The sequence below is a fragment of the Cupressus sempervirens genome, chromosome 7, assembly GCF_028749045.1.
Source record: "Cupressus sempervirens isolate cs-2001-9-10 chromosome 7, ASM2874904v1, whole genome shotgun sequence".
NCBI classification, from domain to species: domain Eukaryota; kingdom Viridiplantae; phylum Streptophyta; class Pinopsida; order Cupressales; family Cupressaceae; genus Cupressus; species Cupressus sempervirens.
In genome coordinates, this window is record NC_143124.1 from 14,619,790 (window position 1) to 14,640,986 (window position 21,197).

Consider the following 21,197-nt stretch of genomic DNA (forward strand, 5'->3'; position numbering starts at 1 on the left):
AAATCTTTGTTGCATAACTTTACTTTGCACATTCTGATATATTAAAATTCAATAGCAACTTTATAAAATTACCTTGGAGATTCCTACACTTCTTTAATTTCATTCCCTATTCATTCTTGGAGGACCTTCACAACAACTTCTATATTGAGGAGAAACTCAACACGTAGAAAATTTAAGGCAATTAAAAATAACTCATTCCTCTTGTACTTTGGCAAATAGTTTGTCACTGAGCTCCTACATCCCATTCAAAGATACATCAATCTGCATGGTAAAAAATAAATCTTTTTCATCAAACCCTCAAACAATGTCTTTCAGTTCCATGTAGAAAAATCTAACCATTATTCATTTGGTCAATCTGCACAAACTCGACACTAATGATATCTAGCCCCAAAACTTGGATTATCTTTTCCAATATGGAAATCTAAGGCAATTAGTTATCTTGACCCTTGATTGAACTTTGGAGTACAATCTTCTTCAACATGCATTTTTTTTTTTAATGACACCATGATTCGACTGCATTTAACTATGTATTTTTTGATCTTGAAATGAGATGAACATGATTGTGTAGATGACTTGATTATTTATAAATTTGCTAGATTTGATACACACTCTTTGTTGGATTGCAGTAGGAGGCAAAACAATTTTGAGCAATCTGAGATTGGTCCAATGGAAAGTCAATTGAAGGAAGAAAAATAAACTAGAATTCCTTGTGCCGTGGTGGGATCTATAGCTCGGACTCTCAGTTAATCAGTTTTTATTGATTTTCTTGTCAAAAAATTTAGATTTTAGGTAGAGAATCTGTAATCTCAAACATAAATTTGAGTGTTATAAAAAATAGTCATACTATGTACTATGATAATTATATTTTCTTATCAATAATGTATTCATGACACTCAATTGCTTTAGCTCAGTGGGGCTGACTGTATACTAGTTGAAACATTTAGTTGTACTCCAATGTAGTCCAGTCTGGAATTTAGTCAAATATTCATTGTTCAAAAGCTATTATTATTCTATGTAATATCATATTTTTTTAATTCAAGTGCATTTAATATCGACTCAGTCTTCATGCTTATTAGCCAGAAATAATATTAGAAAGAAATTGTGTAAAATCTGGTAGCATGGAGTTCCTGACATTTGCTACAATGAATGTTTAAAAGAGAGAAATTCTTATGCAATAGCTAAATGGTTATATCTTCCAGATCAACATGGTTATATCTTCCAGATCAACAAGACCTGAACATTAGTAATGCATTTAAGCACCATACTTGAAAAGGGTTGTTCATTTGTCTTATCAAAAGAAGTTTCCTTGAATCTAAGAAAAGGATTTGACAAATGTTTCTTTTGCATATGGTACCCATGTGGTGATACATAACATAATTAATTATACTTGGCACAAATACAAATGTCAATTTCATTGCCATTTCTATGAACAATATATTTGTTGTGCTCACAATCAATGTCCCTTTCTAACTTTAGATCCAAAAATAAATAGAAACCCTACTGCAAACTTGGTGATAGAGAAAGTGCTATTAAGGAGTGGTTAAAAGGCTTGGTAGTGATTTGATTTTGATCAATCATGAGTCCAAAATTTTTCTACTTAGAATTTAGCTCTTGTTTATGGCCTATTATTATGAGCTTTAAAAGTTTATATAGTTCATTTATTTGTTAAAAATTGCTATTACATTTTTGTTTTCTCTATGTTTTACATAATCCAAATTAAACCCATTTATTTCTTATTACAGGGCCACATCAGCCTTATGCTTGAAAAAAGAAGAGAAAGCCTCATGTTATAAGAGTAGAACCACAAGAGCCATAGGAGAATGTCGAAGATAGTCATGATGTGCCTATTAACATCACGACTATCTTTGGCATTCTCCTATGGATCATAAGGGAGATCAGCTAGCGAAGATGCTCTATTAGCTTTTAATATGCTTCATAGATGAGATTGCATTATATGAGATTCATTACTACACTCGGGAATGGGCTCATCTTCAGTCTTCAGAACATTGAAGATGAGCCCATTCCAAGTGTAGTAATGAATTTCCAAGCTCCTTCAACCTGAGCATATGATATCTTTTGGATGATCTTTCTGAAGCTGCATGAACATTGTATCCTTCAGGTGTTTGATTCTTCATCTTTCTTCTTTATTATTCTACAGAACAATTCTTATGGTTTAAGTTTTTTAGCATCAATTTATAATTTCAGTCAGAAATCTCTATATATCTTTTCTTTCCAAATAGGGTTTCTTAGTTTTTATGTAAATGTCTTTGCTTTTGTAGCTTGGACTTGAATTCACCACCAATGTTCTTTATACTTAGCCAACACTATATTTATACCAAGTATAGTGCATTGTAATGGTATTGTTCATACAATGTTGATGTTTACTCAAGAAGGCTATTTTTATTAAGTTTTATTCGCCAAGTTTCCTTTTCAGTTTGATTGTGAGTTGGTGACGCTTGAGACTCAAATGCCTACAAATGCTTCATGCAGTGTCCAGTCTCAAGCCTTGATCACTAGGCAAGCTCCTAGCTCTTATTATAGTTTTCTTACTACAATGTCACATCTAGTTTGCATGTGATTCTACTGACCTAAAGGATCCTTAACTACAAACAACAGTAGTCTCCTCTGTCCAAGATAATACAACTTTGTTTGGATGTAAATAAGAAAATCGCAGTAGCATTATTAGTGAGGATTTGTGTCTACTTAGAAACTTCTTATCTAAGAAAGCCTTCCTAAGGGCTGTGAGCTTGTGTACTTCTTCTTTACATCAAAGGTTCAATGCGAGCATGTTGCTAAAACCCTGCCCAAGGTTACAAATGCAAAGTGAACTAGTTTTTAATGCTTCTCACTAGAAATAAAGCATGTTTTATTAGCCCATTATCTAGTTGGTTCACCTTTATTTCAAATTTAATGCAGGGACAAGGAGCTTCTTGGTTAGGGTCTTGCATTGAATGATGAATTAGATCGTTTGCTAGGGAAACACAATTCCATTACTACAGGGTCTCCTGTTACGTGAAAAAGAACAAAAGAGAGTAAACTAGAATAAATTTGGCAACTTTCCACATTTCAAATGTGGATTATACCTCTGAATTATTGCATAGAGAGAGAGAGAGGGGGGCAGGGTGTTGCAGAACTATTGCATAGCCAAGGAGACAACAAAGGAGCCTCCTTATCTCCCTTGCCCCCACATATGAGAGAGAACACTATTTCATAGAAAGGTACATAGGCAATAGAGCAAGAACATGTACTAGAGTTTTCCCTAAACTGGGTGTTCCCAAAGGTAAATAACTAAGGCTATTCCACTTGTTTATTTTCATATTTTCCATTTGAATGTATGCATTAGAATCTATTATCAATAACTCGGCATCATATCTATGTTGGTGACTTTGTCCATTGGAATTGGAATGCGGAAGACAGGTATGTGCCAACATTTTATTCTATTTGAGAGCACATGCTTTTCCCTCTTGTTTTATGGTCTATGGCAATCCAAATGACTATTAGAAAAACCAATCTCAAAGTTCAAAATGGTAGAATGATAATATCTTCATGAGTTGATTTATAATATTGTGTCATTTACATTGAAATATAAGTATAATAGGTTAATTGTAGTTTTAGTTCAGGGAGGGGTTAGTGTACATCCTGTTTGTGAATTCTTGTAATTTCTAAACATAAAGAATTATTTTCTAGGTAGATTTTTATTCATGATCTTTGCCTTTCCACTAGTCTATTGGCAGTTGCTTTGCTAATGTGGTGCTTCAGTGCCTGATATACACAAAACCTCTTGCAACCTATCTACTCCATGGATCACATTCTCAAAAATGTATGTTATCATTTCTCAGTAGATTTATCCTTAGACACAGGCATTGCAATATTACTTGCGACTTGCAAAAATAATAACCTATACTATTTGTTGGGTCTGCTCAGGTTAGAAGACAGTCTGGTGCTTCATGTGTGAGCTTGAGTTTCTTGTCTCGAGGGTGAGAGGAGGAGATGGTGCCTTATCACCAATTATAATACTTTCTAGAACTAAAAACATTAGCAATCACCTTGGATATGGAAAACAGGAAGATGCTCATGAGTTTTTAAGGTAACATGAATTACAAAGTGCTTAGAGTCTTTCAATTTTTAAATCATACTGATATATATCAAGATAGAAATGATCATAGAAAGGAGTATTTAAGGATATGCTACAAATTGTGCACACAAAAATTAATCTCTATTGATGCGCTTAAACATACTTGGCATTGTAGAACCAGAATCAGTATGCAAAGAACATTAACAAATGAAGTAAACATTCACAAACCAAAAACTAAATTCACATATATGCTTAGACTAAGAAAGAAAATAAGAAGTGCAAACCTCACAAGAGAAAACACTCCATGCTTTCTTGATTCTGTAGATGTGTCCTTTTGTTGTGGATGTATGCTCAAGATGCTCAAAAGCTGCTTCAATGGAGATGGGTAATGGCAAATTGGTAGCTTTGTGAGCTCTCAATTTGGCATTATAAGGGTATGGTTGATGGCTTTGGTTCTCAAAATAGCATGGTAACTTTAGCTCAAAGATTGTTGATGAAATGGCTTGGGATGGGATTCAATTTATAGGCTAAGGGGTAGAGGGATGGAGGGCTTAGATGCAAGGATGGATGAAGGCTTAAGGAGGGCTAAGATGCACTCAAAGGGGAGCACATGGATTGTGCTTGTTTAGCACCAATGGGAAGGTGACACTTGTCACAAGGAGGATGAGTGTGAGAGGGTAGGGTTAAGGGTTGGTTAAAGTCATGATGAGTGGGGTTGAGTATGTAAGAGGGATGTAAGAGGAATGAGTGTGGAAGAGGGAAGAGTGTGGAAGATGGGTGTAAGAGTCATGAGTGGGTTTGTAAGAGTCTTTTATGTTTTGTAAGAGCACTCATGACTTAGTGGTTGGGTTTTTTGAGGGGAGACTTTGTTTTGGATTAGGAAAGTCTTAAACTTGTTTAAGGAATGTGACAACATTAGGGGGTGGATTAGGCTTGGGTTTAGGATTAGATTAGGGATGTTAGAGATGTGCAAGTGGATGGCATTAATGAGGGTGGGTGAGTTAGTGGCTAAGCTTGGTTAGTATGGGTGGATGGGGTGGATTAGGCTAAATGGAGGATTAGAGATAGGTTAGGGGTTTTTGAATTTGAGGATTTCATTTATCAAATAGATTTATTTAATAAATGGGGATTTTTGGAATTAGATAGAAGAATAAGATTTAATTGATAAATAATAGATTATTTGATTTATCAATTAGGACTATAGATGATTAATTAAATTAATCAACTAGGGGATGACAAAGGATTAATTAAATAGAAATTTAATTAATAATGCCTTTTTAGATAACTAAATAGGATTACTAAAATAGTGTAATCAAATTTAGGTGTCTACATTTTGCCCCTCTTTGACATAGTGTTGTCTCAACACTATTTCAAAGAAGTTCGAATGAAGACGACACGAGGAAGATGTTTTAGCAACAAAGTTGCCCCAGTCTCAGATAAGAAGAGGAGAGACTAGACTTAGATGATGCCCCCTCAAGAAGGCGACGGGGAGAGAAATGAGGCTCGACGACTTCTTGAAAAGTACAAGAAATTGAGGCGAGCTAAGACGCAGGTTGGCGAAGAGAAGGGGCTGAATTAGCTCAAACTCTCACTACGGGAGAATGACAAAGGGAAATTAGAGGCACAATAGTAAAGCAAGCTTAAGACTTTCCAAGATTGGGGGGGGGAGATGGAGGAGCGGAGCGCTATAAAAGGAATCCATTGAAGCTTTTTGAGTGGGGGGATACTTCAAAGAGAAGTACCACCATGTAGTTGAGCACTAGATTTGCTATAGAACTGTTGGTTAATTGCCAAGGTTACCAAGAACATCAAGGCCTTTTCACCAACCGTCCAGAGGACTGACGAACTGACTCAAAACAAACACACAAGGATTGCCCCAGTATCACACATGAATCCCAGAGGAAGCAGCGTGGAAACGACACTAGGTAACTCACAAGCAGAAAAAGAAAACAAGCAAAAGACCTGATCAAGACCTTATGCTCTAATTGCCCCATTCGCAGCATACCATGATATGGAAGATCATGGAAACCTTGAGGAGGGAATAAGGAGATTGCTTGGAAAAGATATTTCAAGATCCAAAAGGGAAGATCCCAAATCAAAAGAAAGTGAAAATCCAAAAGAGAACTGTTTGCCAATGAGATGGGTAGGACGAGGTACTAACGGACCAAGATTAGACATGAGGAAAGCTATATCCTGCAAGGACCTTTCAGAGAGCACCTAAGCTGATGGATCGGGATGAGTAATGCATCTGGCAAGCTGAACTAAGAAGGATAGCACTTTGGTGACATGAGATCTAGCTAAAGGATGCATTGGAATAGCTAACCAATGTGTGCGATGTGTGCAAGATGTTGACCAAGGATGAACTAACATGAAAGCCAGATAGATACAATGATACTAAGCTAAAGAGGATGTACAAGCTGACAGACCAAGATATGTTACAAATGTACAAGTTTGTTCATGTTTTGGTTTTTTTTTGTGAGATGGAAATGTTTGTGAAGGATGGGGTGTCTATAATAGTTGATAGGTGGATAGGTAGATGGTTTGTGAAAAGCTTAAGGAAAATGGGATTCTGTGTGTGCATGTGATAGGATACAAGCTAGGATACAAGATCATTTACAAGCTGGAATATGGTACAAGCTTTGGACAAGATTTGGATATATACAAGGTATGGTACAAGATTTACAAGGTATAATACAAGCTTTGGTACAAGATTTACAAGCTGTATAGGAGGTATTGACAAGCTCCATCAGATTTTGGATATTTGATTGGAACACCAAGGGAACAAGCAGGTGTTTTATGGGATGGTGGGTGGATGGATGAGGGATAGGATAGTGATAGATAATGGATTAGTCTTTAGCACACAAGGCGCCTGAATTACCAGGTTTTCACCAAGGTACCTATCCAAGGCGCTTGAATTGCCAAGTTTTCACCATTGGACGCTTATTTCTCTTTACTATTTTTTTCTTGTATTTTTCAAAAGCTAGGTATACCAAGGATCTTCAAGCATAGAACTTCTTGAGATGAATGATGTTAGTGGGATCATTTAAGAGTTCTCCTTCTGGTGTAGATAATTGATAGGCTCCGGAGCCAAAGGAGGCAGTAACCACATAGGGACCAAGCCATGTAGGTTCAAACTTTCCTTTCTTTTCTCGATCTGCTTGGACTTTCATATTTTCTTTGAGGACCATGTCACCTGGCTGAAAGTGTCGTGGGAGCACCTTCTTGTTGAAATTCCTTTTGAGACGAGTTTGATAGACTGTGAGATGGTCATAGGCTTGTTGTCTCTTCTCATCTAAGAGATCTAGCTGGGTGAGTCGAGCTACTCTGTATTCTTCATCTGAGATTTGTCCTCGCAAAGATATGCGTAGTGAGGGAAGTTCAACTTCTATAGGTAATACCGCTTCGGCACCATAGACTAGGGAGTATGGAGTTGTGCCTGTGGATGTACGAAAGGAAGTTCGATAGGCCCATAGAGCTGGATTTATTTGAAGGTGCCAATCACGGCCGGAATCATTGACAACTTTCTTTAGGATTTTGAGGAGGGTTTTATTAGTTGCCTCTGCCTGGCCGTTACCTTGTGGGAAATATGGGCTAGAAAAGCGGTGATGGATGCAGAGGGAAGTGCATAATTCTTCCATGTTGAGATTTTCAAAATTACCTCCATGGTCAGTGAAGATGGTGGATGGGATGCCGAAGCGGCAAACAATGTGGTACAAGATGAACTTGGAGACTTGAACTCCTGTAGCTGAGACTAGGGGGACTGCTTCCACCCACTTAGTGAAATAGTCTGTAGCTGTTATTATCCATTTATGTCCATCAGATGAGAGAGGGGTGATAGTTCCAACTAGATCAAGGCCCCAACAAGCGAAAGGCCAAGGTGGTGCAATAGGCTGTAGATCCTGTGCTGGAGCGTGCACAAGATTTGCATGCTGCTGACATGGGAGACACTTTCTGACAAAGTCACAAGAGTCTTCTTCAATGGTAGGCCAATAGTAGCCTGCTCTAAAGATTTGTCGTGCTAGGACAATACCACTCGTGTGGGCACCGCAAAGTCTGGAATGTACTTCTTTTAATGCCATCGCGGCCTCATTTTCATCTAAACATCGAGAGAGAGTATCGTGATAACCCCGACGATATAGGGTATTGGCTATGATAACATAGCGGGATGCTTTTCGGATGAGGTTCTGGCGTTGGGTACGTGTGAGGTGAGGGGATATGATACCATCGTTAAGGTAAGCATGAATTTCATGGTACCAAGGGGATTGGGGACCAACCAAGATACAAACACGGTTTGAATCCTCATTCGCATAGGCAGGTGTGAGGAGCTGCTCAACTAAAAACTCATACTGTGTAGCTTCTTGGGGAATTTCCAAGAGCGAGCCGATAGTGGCCATGGCATCTGCTGCCTTGTTCTGCATTCGAGGCACTTGTGTAAACTGAAGCTTTGTAAAATGCCGGGTCAGCTGATCAACTAGCTCTTTGTAGGGTAATAGCTTTTCATCTTTGGTTTGATATTCATTTAATACTTGTTTCATGATGAGTTGGGAATCACCAAAGACTTGTAACTCGGTGATATTCCATTCTGTAGCTATCTTTAATCCTGCTACAAGAGCTTCATATTCTGCTATATTGTTGGTGCTAGGGAATTGTAGCTTGAAGGCTTTTGGAATGTAATCTCCTTGAGGTGTAACTAATAATATTCCTGCCCCTGATCCATGAGAGGTGTATGAGCCGTCAAAATAAAGCTTCCATGGGGGCTGTTCTTCAATTAGGCAAATATGCTCATCTGGAAATTCTGTGAGCAAAGGATATGCATCTACTAGAGGTGCATCAGCTAGGTGATCTGCTATAGCTTGCCCTTTGATTGCCTTTCTGTCCACATACTGGATGTCAAACTCACTTAGTAGCATAACCCATTTGGCCAAACGGCCTGTAAGTGCTGTTCTGGAGAGCATATACTTGAGAGGGTCAATCTTGGAGACTAGTTGGATGGTATGACTTAGCATGTAGTGGCGAAGCTTTTGAGTTGAGAAAACAACTGCCAAACAAGCTTTTTCCATAGGAGTGTAATTGATTTCATAACCAACTAGGGTTCTACTGATATAGTAGATGGCTCTCTCTCTGCTATAATCATCATGTTGTGCTAAAAGTGCCCCTAGAGCAGTAGGTGTTGCTGATATATACAAGATCAAGGGACGACCAGGAACTGGTGGAACCAAGATAGGGGGATTGGTGAGATACTGCTTGAGCTGATCGAAGCTGCGCTGACATAAAAGATCCCACTTGAAGTTCTCATTCTTCTTTAGCAAGTGTGAAAATGGTGTACACTTATCTGCAAGTTGGGAGATGAAGCGCCGAACAGATTGAAGTTTCCCCTGAAGAGAGCGAAGCTGTCGCAGTGTCTGGGGAGGAGGCATGTCTAAGATAGCCTTGACCTTTTTGGGGTCAATCTCTATACCTTGTTTAGAAACTATGAAGCCTAGAAGCTTGCCAGATGTGACCCCAAAGACACACTTCTTGGGATTTAGCATGAGATGATATTGGGCCAACCTATCAAAGACTTTTTCCAAGTCAGCAAGATGATCCATGAAGGTGTGAGATTTGACTAGGATATTGTCCACATAATCTTCCAAAATGCTATGGATAAGATCATGGAAAATGGCTGTCATAGCTCTTTGATAGGTAGCCCCAGCATTCTTTAGGCCAAAAGGCATCATGGTGTAGCAAAAGGTTCCCCAAGGGGTAGTGAATGCTGTCTTATGCTGGTCCTCTTTTGCAATCTTGATCTGATTATACCCAAAAAATCCATCCATAAGGGACAGAATTTCATGTCCAGCTGTGAGATCTACAATCATATCTATGTTGGGCAAGGGAAAATCATCTTTTGGACAAGCTTTGTTAAGATCTCTAAAATCAGTGCAGATTCTGATGTCACCGGAAGGCTTAGTGACAGGGACCATGTTGGAGATCCATTCTGAGTAGTCGATAGGTCGGATAACCTTAGCAGCTAACATTCTTTCTAGTTCAGCTTTGACTAGTAATGCCACCTTGGGGTGCATTTTTCTAAGCTTTTGTCTGACGGGCTTGATCTTTGGATCAACTGCAAGATGATGAACTACAAGCTTTGGATCAAGTCCTGGCATGTCCTGATATGACCATGCAAATCGGCCAATGTTCTCTTGTAAAACCTCAAAGAGGAGGTCGGCTTGGTCTTGTGATAGGGATGCAGCAATTTGAACAATTCTAGGGATCTCTGAAGAACCAATGTTGACTTCTCTAGTATCCTCTATTAGAATAGAAGACACCTCTGGTCGATTATCTTGAGGAGGCAATACTAAATCCTCATGTTCTGCTTGTGGCTTTGGATTTTCTTGCTGAGGGGTTCTCTTTGCTACCTTAGCTAGTCCCGGTTTTACCTTAGTTCCAGTTTTGGGTGTATCGAAACTAGGTTGGGGATTTTCTCCAAAATACCCCTTGGGATCTAGCTTGTAGATGTAGGTAGAATTTGGCTTTGTCTTCTTATGAGGAGTTTCAGCTCCCATGAATCTTAGAAGCGCTTCCTCTGATGCGAACTCATCAATATGTATGACACTTGGTTGGTCCCAATCTATGAGTTGTGGATGAGCAAGTGATAGGTCAATGAGATGGATGGATAGTTCTCGGAGAACAGAGTCTCCTAGGAAGATTTGGTCTGGGATATTGTCGTAGGCTCTCTTTTCAACTTCCTTAGGAATGTCTTTGATTTTGACAAGGTTGCGGTGGATGTTCAAAAAAGCGTGACCATTCTCGTTGGTGCCCCTAGTTGTGGGTATGCCAAAGCCAAGACCTGACTTTATCTCCCAATCATGTGCTTCGATGGGACATTGCATGCCCCTTTCTTCTGGTCCTAGTCCACCTCCTTGATAGTTCCATTTTTCAGTGATGAGCTTATGTTGTTGGGGATACTTTTGGCTGAAGTGATCAAGGCGTGCTTGATTTCTTGGAGGTGCATCCTTATGTAGCCAATTGTTGATATCTGGAGTGAGCTCCTCATGAAGAGGGGTTTTTGAGGACACAAAGGTCGTTGGGCCAAACTGTTTGTATCAAGGAGGTGGAATCTCCTTAGCTTTGTGATATGTTGGCCATCCATGGGTATGTGGATCAAGTGGGATTGCTCCGACAGCAAATGCATCTGATAGACTATATTCTCCACATTTCTTTGTTGTTGATCTTTACAGTAGATAGGGTAGAGGCAAGGATGGTTTCTGCGTCATTACAAGTGTGGGATGAGCTGGCGATGGCTGTACCGATGTCTATTCCAGGGCAATGGTTTGTATATGAAGCTTCAACTGCATTGCAGTAAGCAAAGGGTTCTGGATAGGCATGGATGGTTACCTCAGTGCCTTGATGCAGAAATTTGATGCACTGATGGTAGGTGGATGGAACGGCCTTCATAGCATGAATCCATGGGCGACCGAGGAGGATGTTAAATGGTAGGTTTAGATCAACAACATGGCAAACTGTCTCTTGAATGACTGGCCCAACCTTGATTGGTAGCAAAATAGTCCCTTCTGTGGTCCTTTCCAAGTTGTCATAAGCTTTGATGGTGATAACCTCACTGATCATATCTGCCTCAGTATACCCAGCTTGTTTTTATGAATTTTAGGGTGCAAATGTTCAAGGCTGATCCATTATCTATCATTACTCTTTTCACGGCAAAATTGGATACCATGATGGCTATGCGAAGTGGAAGGGTGTGATCTGGCTCAACCGCGGGTATGTCGGTGGGTTTGAAAGATAGGGCACATGAGGATGAAAGGTGTCCAACAAGATTACGAAAATTAGTAGCATTGATATCAGAAGGGACACGGGATTCTATGAGAGCACTGTCAAGGATGTCTTTGTACACAGGACTAGTGCGGAGAAGGTCTAAAATGGATATTTGGGCTGGCATGTTCCCAAGGTGTTCCAAGATATTGTACCGGCTTTTTGATGGAGCTGATGGTGTTGATGAAACTGGTGGGCCTGCGATGTTAAATTGCGCTCTTCGAGTGGTGACCGCACACTCATTGTCTGGTCCTCGGATATTGATAACATTGACTGAAGGCTCTTTCTCAGATATACAACCTATAAGGCTACCATAGTCTATATAGGATGAAGTGTGGTCATTGTTCTTCCCATGCTGTTGGTTTGGCTGGCGGTTGTTGGTGTTGTTTTGGATAGGTGCTTTTCCAAGATTTTGGTTGTTGTGTGGAGGAAAAACATTTTGATAAATTTGTAAGCCTGCATTGGGAGAGTTTTGGGCACCAACAGTGATTTCCTTCTGATCAATGAGGTCTTGCACATAGTCTTTCAGTTTCATGCATCTAAGGGTGGTGTGACCATTTACCCTATGGAACTTGCAATACTCATTGTCCTTGTACCATGCAGCTTTGGATTGGCTTGGATCAATTTGCTGGGTAGGAGGAAATTTGATAAGGTTTTCCTTAGCCAATTTCTCAAAAGTAACATCCAATGGCTCACCAAGGGGTGTATAGTTTCTAGGTGCAGGTTGGAATCTGGGCTTTTGCCCTGCAGCTACATTGATGGCATTATCTTGATTGTTAGACCCTTGAAAGTTGGGTCTTGCATTGTGGTTTTGATAGCTTTGGTTATTTCGTTGTTGGTAATTGGTAGCTTGTTGGTTGTTTGTTTGATATGGTGGGTTAGACTGGTTTTGAGAAGGACCAACGATATTCACATGTCTGGTGTCAGTAACCCCATCTGTTGCAACATGCTTGTTTTTGTTCCAATACCTAGACTTGTCATTGGAATGTGATTGATTTTGGTTGGCCTCTTTGTAAATCTTTACCACACCATCTTTGATGAGTCCTTGCTCAAGGATCATTCCTTTCTCTTTAATATCCTTATAGGTCTGCAAACAGTTCATGGTCATGTGGTGAGCCAAGCTGGGATGTGCATTATCAATAAACATTTTCACCACATGGCGTTCTGGCAAGGTGCAGGATATGCGGGTGGTAAGGGTTTGCCATCTTTGTAGGTATTCGGAAAGGCTTTCTCCACCTTTTTGCTTGGTGTGGACAAGATCAACTATTGATAGCTCTGTTTCAACAAGATGGGCATATTGGGCTACAAATGCCTCAGATAATTCAGCAAAGTTTTTAATTGTGCCATAGGGGATTCGATAAAACCATTCAAGAGCTGGTCCAGCCAAGCTTTTGGGAAAAAGGCGCAAGAGGAAGACATCATTGTATGCCACGTCCTGGCAATGCATGTAAAATTCTTTGATATGTGTGACAGGGTCTCCTTTTCCTCTGAACTTGTCAAATTTAGGTACCTCAAAGTGTTTGGGAAATGGTGTCATGGTAATGGCTCTGTCAAATGGGTAAGGACACACATTCTCAAACTTGAATGTCTTTGGATCATTCCCTTCTTGGATGGCTTTCAAAGCTGTCTTCATTTGCTCCCACTCTGAATTGATAGGTGATGGTTGGGGTGCCCCCAATGTAGGAGTGCCTTGAGGTAGGTATATGCTGGATGGGGCCACTGAATATGGATGGCTATGAGGGATTTGCTGATAGGGATTGTACATTGTTTGGGCAGCTGCATGGTGGATGATGGGTTGTTGAGGGGGAGGTGGCGCATATTGTTGCATGTGCTGCGAGGCTTGCTGTTGATATGGGATTTGAGGTTGGGATTGAGGAACATAAGCTGGCTGTGGGATAAATGGATTGCTTTGTGGAGGTAAGGTATAAGGTGGTTGTGAGGCTTGGGGAAAGGATCAGAGGGCTTGTGGGGTTTGACCAATGTATGTGGGTTGTGCCCCCATTTGGGATGGCATCTGCAAATAATTGGTGGTTGGCTGGGGTGGTGGATTACCTCCTAGAAGTGGCATTGAAAAGTAGTTGGTAATTGGAGGTAATGGATTAGTTGGTGGTGGAGGTGGTGGGAATTGAAAGCTTGGGAATGGAACTGATGGGGTTTGATAGCTTTGTGGGTGGATTTAGAAGCTTGGTAGAGTGGTGGTGGGAGCTGGGGTCACTTGGGAGCTTGGTAGAAGATTGGCAGTAGCTTGTGGGATTTGATAGCTTTGTGGAGTGAAGGTAGTAGCTTGTGGATTTGTGGCTGCTGGTATTGAGCTCCCGAGACCTAATGGAAATGATGGGATTGTGCTTTGGGCTGTGGTGAACAAGCTGGGGTTGATAAAAGGTTGATTACTTGGCCCCATGGGTGGCATCCCTGTTGTATATTGTTGAGGTTGGCCAAAGATGCTAGCATTGATTTGGGAGATGGGTGGATTTGGAAGGCTAGGTGTGGGAGCAGTAGCAATAGTGAAGGGGGTGAACGGTAAGATGTTTTGGGTAAAGGGGGTTTGGAGTGGAGAGGTATGAACCAAGGATGGAGTGGTGTTGGTTGGGTTGGCTTGTGGCATGGAGATTTCAACTTGGGTGGATGATGGTATGTTTGGGTCTGTTGGGTCATATGGATTGGCTGGAGGCTCTTCTTTTGGAATAAATTGAGGATAATTTGGATCATAAGAACCTATGGGTGGTGGCAGCTGCCCAAATAATGGGTGAGATGGATCTGATAATGGAGGGGGTCTTCCAAAGTCAAAGGTTCCTACATTGTCCCTTCGAAAGTTAGCCATGATTGTCTCTTTGTTTTTGTCTATAATGGCGTTTACCAATACTGCATTTCCTGGTTGGTTCATGAAAGCTTCAATGTCAGTAGTTGATGGCATAGATTGCTCTGGGCTGAAGGATGGCTGAGTGCTCAAGGGGGGTGAGGCTGTTCGATCCAAATGATAGGGCTCCATTGTTTCTTTCTTCTTGGCTAAGCGAGTGACGGGTGGCATGAAAAATGCTCCTAGGGATGAGATGCAATAATGCTGATGGATGCAAAAGGGGGAAGGCTTTTCTATGCAAATGATTTCCTAGGTTGAGGCAAAACTATATGAAAAAACCTAAGGAGGATTGGGTTGGGGATTCTAACTTGAAAGATATGTTGTCAAAGTACAAAAGGTCTGCTTTCCTATGTGCAAGCTTGGTGGTGATTGTGTCAACTTAAGGATAGACTGATGATCCTTTAGGAAGAACACAAGATTGACCACTTGCGAATCCCAACCTTTAGCTCAAGGTGATGAGGGATAACAAGTGACAAAGCTAGATTACCCTAGACAAAGCTCTATCAAAGGGATAACCTTGGTGAGATTGGTGGATTTGGAAGATTTTAGGAATGGCAAACTTTTAGCAAGGTGACAAAAATTTTGAAAGCTTAGATGTGCAGATTTTTGATTACTAGCTAGATGGTATGATTCTAAATGAGATGGATGAGCTAATAATGCTTAAGGGGATAAGCTAAGATGGCTGGCTTTTCTACAAAGATGGCTCTAAAGTGAAGCTTATCCAAGAAGATGTGGAGAAACAAGGGTGTCTAATCATAGAAATCATGCCTAGTTGGTAAGGCATAAGCAAGATTAACTCCTGGATGTTGGCTAAATTTGATGGTGCGCTCTAACCAGGCCTCTTGAAGTGCTTCGTCGGTAGCTTTGTCCTCTGCTTTATGGAGTTTGGAAATTTGTGGGCTTGGTGTTATTGCTTTTCTCTTGGCTGAAAGTTCTTGGTATGCTAGAGATGGCTTGAGTTTGACCTTGTGAAACTTCTGTTTGGGTTTGGGTTTGGGTTGTTCCGACATAAATTCCTGAATCTGCTTGGCTTTGGAAAAAATCTCAGTTGTTTTGCTTCAACTTGTTCAACTTCCAAAATAGGCAGTGACTACGCTAAGTGTGCGCTAAGCTAGGATTGACCAAGTTTGGCAAACATTCATTCAACAAGTAAAATAAAAACAAGCAATAGATAGGAACACCCAGATAGAAGTTTGTGGTTCTCAGAATGTGGTACTTGCGCCAAGGAGTGTGTATGTTCTACAAATGTTTCGATCAATCACTCCAAACACATTAACATCCTAGATGGTTTTCTGCAAGGCAGACAATTAGTTTAGCTAGGGAGTCCTCGATATACGCAAGGTACGTGAGGCCCAAATCCATAGATGAGACCAAAAGGATGTCACACAGCCGAGAGGAGCGGTAATCCACTTCTCCTCTTTCACTTCTCAAGGGTATAAAGTTCCTTGAGGCTTAGCCCGAATGACAAAATCTTGATCCCAAGAGAGGTGTCTTTCGATTCACCTCCCGATTCTTATACTCCGCCGAAACGCTGGAGTTGAGGTCGTCCAAGGGGTGATGAAATCCCCAAGCAGGCCTCCTAAAAAAAAAAACAAGGTTTTGGATCCTAATCTTATGCACCCAAGATGGCCTCGAAAGACGACAAGGGGAGAGAAGACTCGGATGACCTTGGGCTAAAAAACACGCTTGTTCTTTTACCAACTGACTCTTATGTGTGCTAATCTAGATTTTGCAAGCACTTATGTTTAAGAGACAATGTTCAATTCCAACTTGAAGCGCCAACAAAAGTAAATCGATCGAAGAATGCACACAATAAGAAGAGTTAGGGTCAACAAAAGAAAACTCGCGCGCCCGGAGGCCCTCCACGTCAAGTATCGATTAATTTTCTTTAAGGCATTCAAGATTGAGTGTGAGTTTGTTTTAAGCCCAAAACAAAAGTGTGTGAGATTCGATTTCAAGCGCGCGCCCGGAGGCTCTCCACGTCAGTTGTTGTTCAATTTTAGTGCCCAAACTTGAAGTGTGATCGATTTAATCTAGAGTTTTGACCATTTAAGAATTTTGATAAAGTTAAAGCAAACGTTCAAAGACCAAGTGAGTGAGTTAGATTGTGGAACATTTAACACCTTTTTCAAGTAGACCCATCCCCATAAATGGCGCTGAGATTGCAACCAATGGTTAATATTTGATGGGTGATTAGAAAAGAGGTGAGTCCAAGGAACTACTCAAATTGATTTTTGTAAATTTGTATTTTAACTTAACAAAGTTTCTTAAATGTCCAAAAATCCAACTTTACCTAGACTGCATGTGAAAAAGAGATTTGTAATGGTTAATTGATCCTTGGCATTCAAGATTGCATTTTTTTTGTTTTAAGCATGCATTCCAAAGAAAGTTGATTTTAACCCATTACATTCAAGAGTGTGTTTTTGAGCAACATTCATTCAATGAAAAATGTGTTTAACCATTCAAGTTCATTTTTTTTTTTTTTAGCAACATGCATTCAAAGACAAATGGTTAAACATTCAAGTTCATTTTTTTAGCAACATGAAAACCTGCAAGAAACATGGTTAGTGGTTCCATATGTGCTCCAACCTGCAATGAGACAAAAAAAAGCAATTTTAGTTAGTTAGCCAAAATCTTCAAAAATGAGAGCTTAACTATGGAAAAAATTTTTTAAACTTTTTTTGTTGTTTTTTCTACGCGTAAAAATGCTTAAAATGGTCTAAATCCTATGGAACCACTAAAAGTCAATTTTTTTTTTTTTTTTTTTTAGCTACAAAGTGCAGAAATAATATAGCAGAAATGGAACATAAGCAAGCAGAGAACACAGTCTGCCAAAATACAAAGACGTTGAACTACAGAGGTGCCAAAATAGGAAGAGGACAAAATAAAGATGTCAATTTTCGCAGACACGGATTTTCGCAGACGTCGATTTTCGCAGACGCGGATTTTCGCAGATGTCGATTTGCGCAGACGCGGATTTTCGCAGATGTCAATTTTCGCAGACGCGAATTTTCGCAGAAGTCGATTTTCGCAGACAGAACAGGTTGCAGACGCCAAAACTGCGCCAAAAAAAGCTGAAAATGCAATTTTTTTTTTTTTTAGATGGTATTTCTTCTTCCTAAGTGCGTTCTTTAACCTGCAAAAACAAGCAAAACACCCTCACAACACACTCAAACAACAGCAAACATTAGATGGTTAGAAAAATGACATATAGATGATTAAATGACCCATAGTGGGGTCCCACCAGGCGTGCCAAAATGTAGAACCAGAATCAGTATGCAAAGAACATTAACAAATGAAGTAAACATTCACAAACCAAAAACTAAATTCACATATATGCTTAGACTAAGAAAGAAAATAAGAAGTGCAAACCTCACAAGAGAAAACACTCCATGCTTTCTTGATTCTGTAGATGTGTCTTTTTGTTGTGGATGTATGCTCAAGATGCTCAAAAGCTGCTTCAATGGAGATGGGTAATGGCAAATTGGTAGCTTTGTGAGCTCTCAATTTGGCATTATAAGGGTATGGTTGATGGCTTTGGTTCTCAAAATAGCATGGTAACTTTAGCTCAAAGATTGTTGATGAAATGGCTTGGGATGGGATTCAATTTATAGGCTAAGGGGTAGAGGGATGGAGGGCTTAGATGCAAGGATGGATGAAGGCTTAAGGAGGGCTAAGATGCACTCAAAGGGGAGCACATGGATTGTGCTTGTTTAGCACCAATGGGAAGGTGACACTTGTCACAAGGAGGATGAGTGTGAGAGGGTAGGGTTAAGGGTTGGTTAAAGTCATGATGAGTGGGGTTGAGTATGTAAGAGGGATGTAAGAGGAATGAGTGTGGAAGAGGGAAGAGTGTGGAAGATGGGTGTAAGAGTCATGAGTGGGTTTGTAAGAGTCTTTTATGTTTTGTAAGAGCACTCATGACTTAGTGGTTGGGTTTTTTGAGGGGAGACTTTGTTTTGGATTAAGAAAGTCTTAAACTTGTTTAAGGAATGTGACAACATTAGGGGGTGGATTAGGCTTGGGTTTAGGATTAGATTAGGGATGTTAGAGATGTGCAAGTGGATGGCATTAATGAGGGTGGGTGAGTTAGTGGCTAAGCTTGGTTAGTATGGGTGGATGGGGTGGATTAGGCTAAATGGAGGATTAGAGATAGGTTAGGGGTTTTTGAATTTGAGGATTTCATTTATCAAATAGATTTATTTAATAAATGGGGATTTTTGGAATTAGATAGAAGAATAAGATTTAATTGATAAATAATAGATTATTTGATTTATCAATTAGGACTATAGATGATTAATTAAATTAATCAACTAGGGGATGACAAAGGATTAATTAAATAGAAATTTAATTAATAATGCCTTTTTAGATAACTAAATAGGATTACTAAAATAGTGTAATCAAATTTAGGTGTCTACAGGCACATGCATGCATGCTCGCGTGTGCACGCACACACACAGATTGATATCTTGTTTTTCTTTTCTCTTTTAGATTTGCAGTTGATAGTATGCAGTCAATATGCCTTGATGAAACTGGTGGAGAGGAAACCATTCATCTAATAGCACATGTGACTATGTTCATTCAACAAACATTTGGTGGTTATCTTCAGTCAAAGGTGGTGCTAGTATTAACTTTAAAATGCAAAAATGTCAATGAACAAATACACGTGATTTGTAGATTTTGATTATAAAATTTATTTCTAGATAAGGAGTTCAAATTAGGGGAGTCGGCCTGGTGAACTGACATGGCGAGTCGACTTAAAGTGGCCAGTTGGTGGGGCAAGTGGGGGTGACTTGGTGAGCTGACTTGGAGAGTTGGCTTAGGGGGCAGACTTGGTGAGTGAACTTAGAGAGTCAACTTGGTGAGCGTACTTCAATTGTTAGCTTGGCGAGCTGACTTAGGGAGCCGACCTGGTGATCTAACATGGTGAGTGGGCTTAAAGTGGCAACTTGGTGGGGCAAGTTGGCGAGCTGACTTAGTGAGGCCACTTAGAGATGCGACATGGCAAGTTGAATTGGTGAGAAAGCTTGATAAGCTGACCTAAACAATGACCTTGATGAGGCACTTTGGTGGGGTAACTTGATGACCAAACTCAAAGAATCAACTTGGCGAGCATACTTGAACAGTTGACTTGGTGGGGCAAGTTGGTGAGCCGACTTAGTGAGTCCACTTGGTGAGGTGAGATGGTCAGCCAACTTGGTGCGGCAAATTGGCGAGCTAACTTGGTGAGCAGACTTAAAGAATGACCTTGATGAGGTGCTTTTGTGGGGTGACTTGATGAGTGAACTTAAAGAGTCAACTTTGTGAGTGTACTCAAATAGTCAACTTGGTGACATGACTTGGTGAGTTGGCTTGGCGACTTGACCTAGTGTGCGTACTTGAATAGTAGACTTGGTGAGCTAACTAAAAGAGTCAAATCATTGAGGTGACTAGGTGGGAGTGACTTGGTGAGCTGGCCTAGTGAGTTGACCTAGGGGATGGGCTTGGTGAGAAAACTTAAAGAGTCGACTTGGTGAGCACACTTGAATTATCATCTTGGTGAGCAAACTTTGGGACTTGGTGGGACATGTGGGCGAGCTGACTTGGTGAGGTAAGATGGTGAGTCGACTTGGTGAGGTGACTTGGTGAGGCAACTTGGTGAGCTAACTTGGTGAGCGGATGGGGGGCCGACTTGGCAAGTTAATTTGGTGAGTGGATTTAAGAACTGACCTTGATGAGGCACTTTGGTGGGGCAACTTGATGAACAAAGTCTGAGTCAACTTGGTGAGCACACTTGAATAGTCAACTTGGTGAGTGTACTTCAATTGTCAGCTTGGCGAGCTGACTTGGGGAGTTGGCCTAGTGATCTAACATGGTGAGTGGGCTTAAAGTGGCAACTTGGTGGGGCAAGTTGGTGAGCCAACTTAGTGAGGCCACTTAGAGATGTGACATGGTGAGCTAACTTGGTGAGTAAGCTCAATGAGTGGACCTAACAACTGACCTTGATGAGGCACTTTGGTGGTGTGACTTGATGACCAAACTCAAAGAGTCAACTTGGAAAGCATACTTGCACTAGTACATTTGGGTTCATTTTTTGACCTTTATTGGTCGAATTTTTGACCCAATTTTTGACCAAATTCGACCAACCCATTGGTCAAAATTTTGACCAACCCATTGGTACATGATTTGTCTCAATCATATAACTAATTATATATTCTTCATATTAGTTACTGTTGGTGTTTTTCAGGCATTCTATATAATAGTTCACATGCCTTGCATATGATATGAAATTTTGCATGCATCCTGCACTCTCTCTCTCATCTAGCTGATGATGGATTATGTAGAGTCCTCTGAAACCATGATGCTAAAAAAAACACAATAAAATCCAAAATGAACTTGCACTACAAATGGATTGTGGAAATCTGATATTGATAAAATTGCATGCATGTCTATCCGGACAATCACAACTTAAACATACAT

General features: G+C 40.3%; 1 pseudogene; it reads left to right on the forward strand.

Annotated features, from left to right (window-relative positions):
- Window positions 1-21,197, forward strand: part of LOC149545179 (cellulose synthase-like protein H1) — a 63,818-nt pseudogene that overhangs the window by 39,552 nt on the left and 3,069 nt on the right.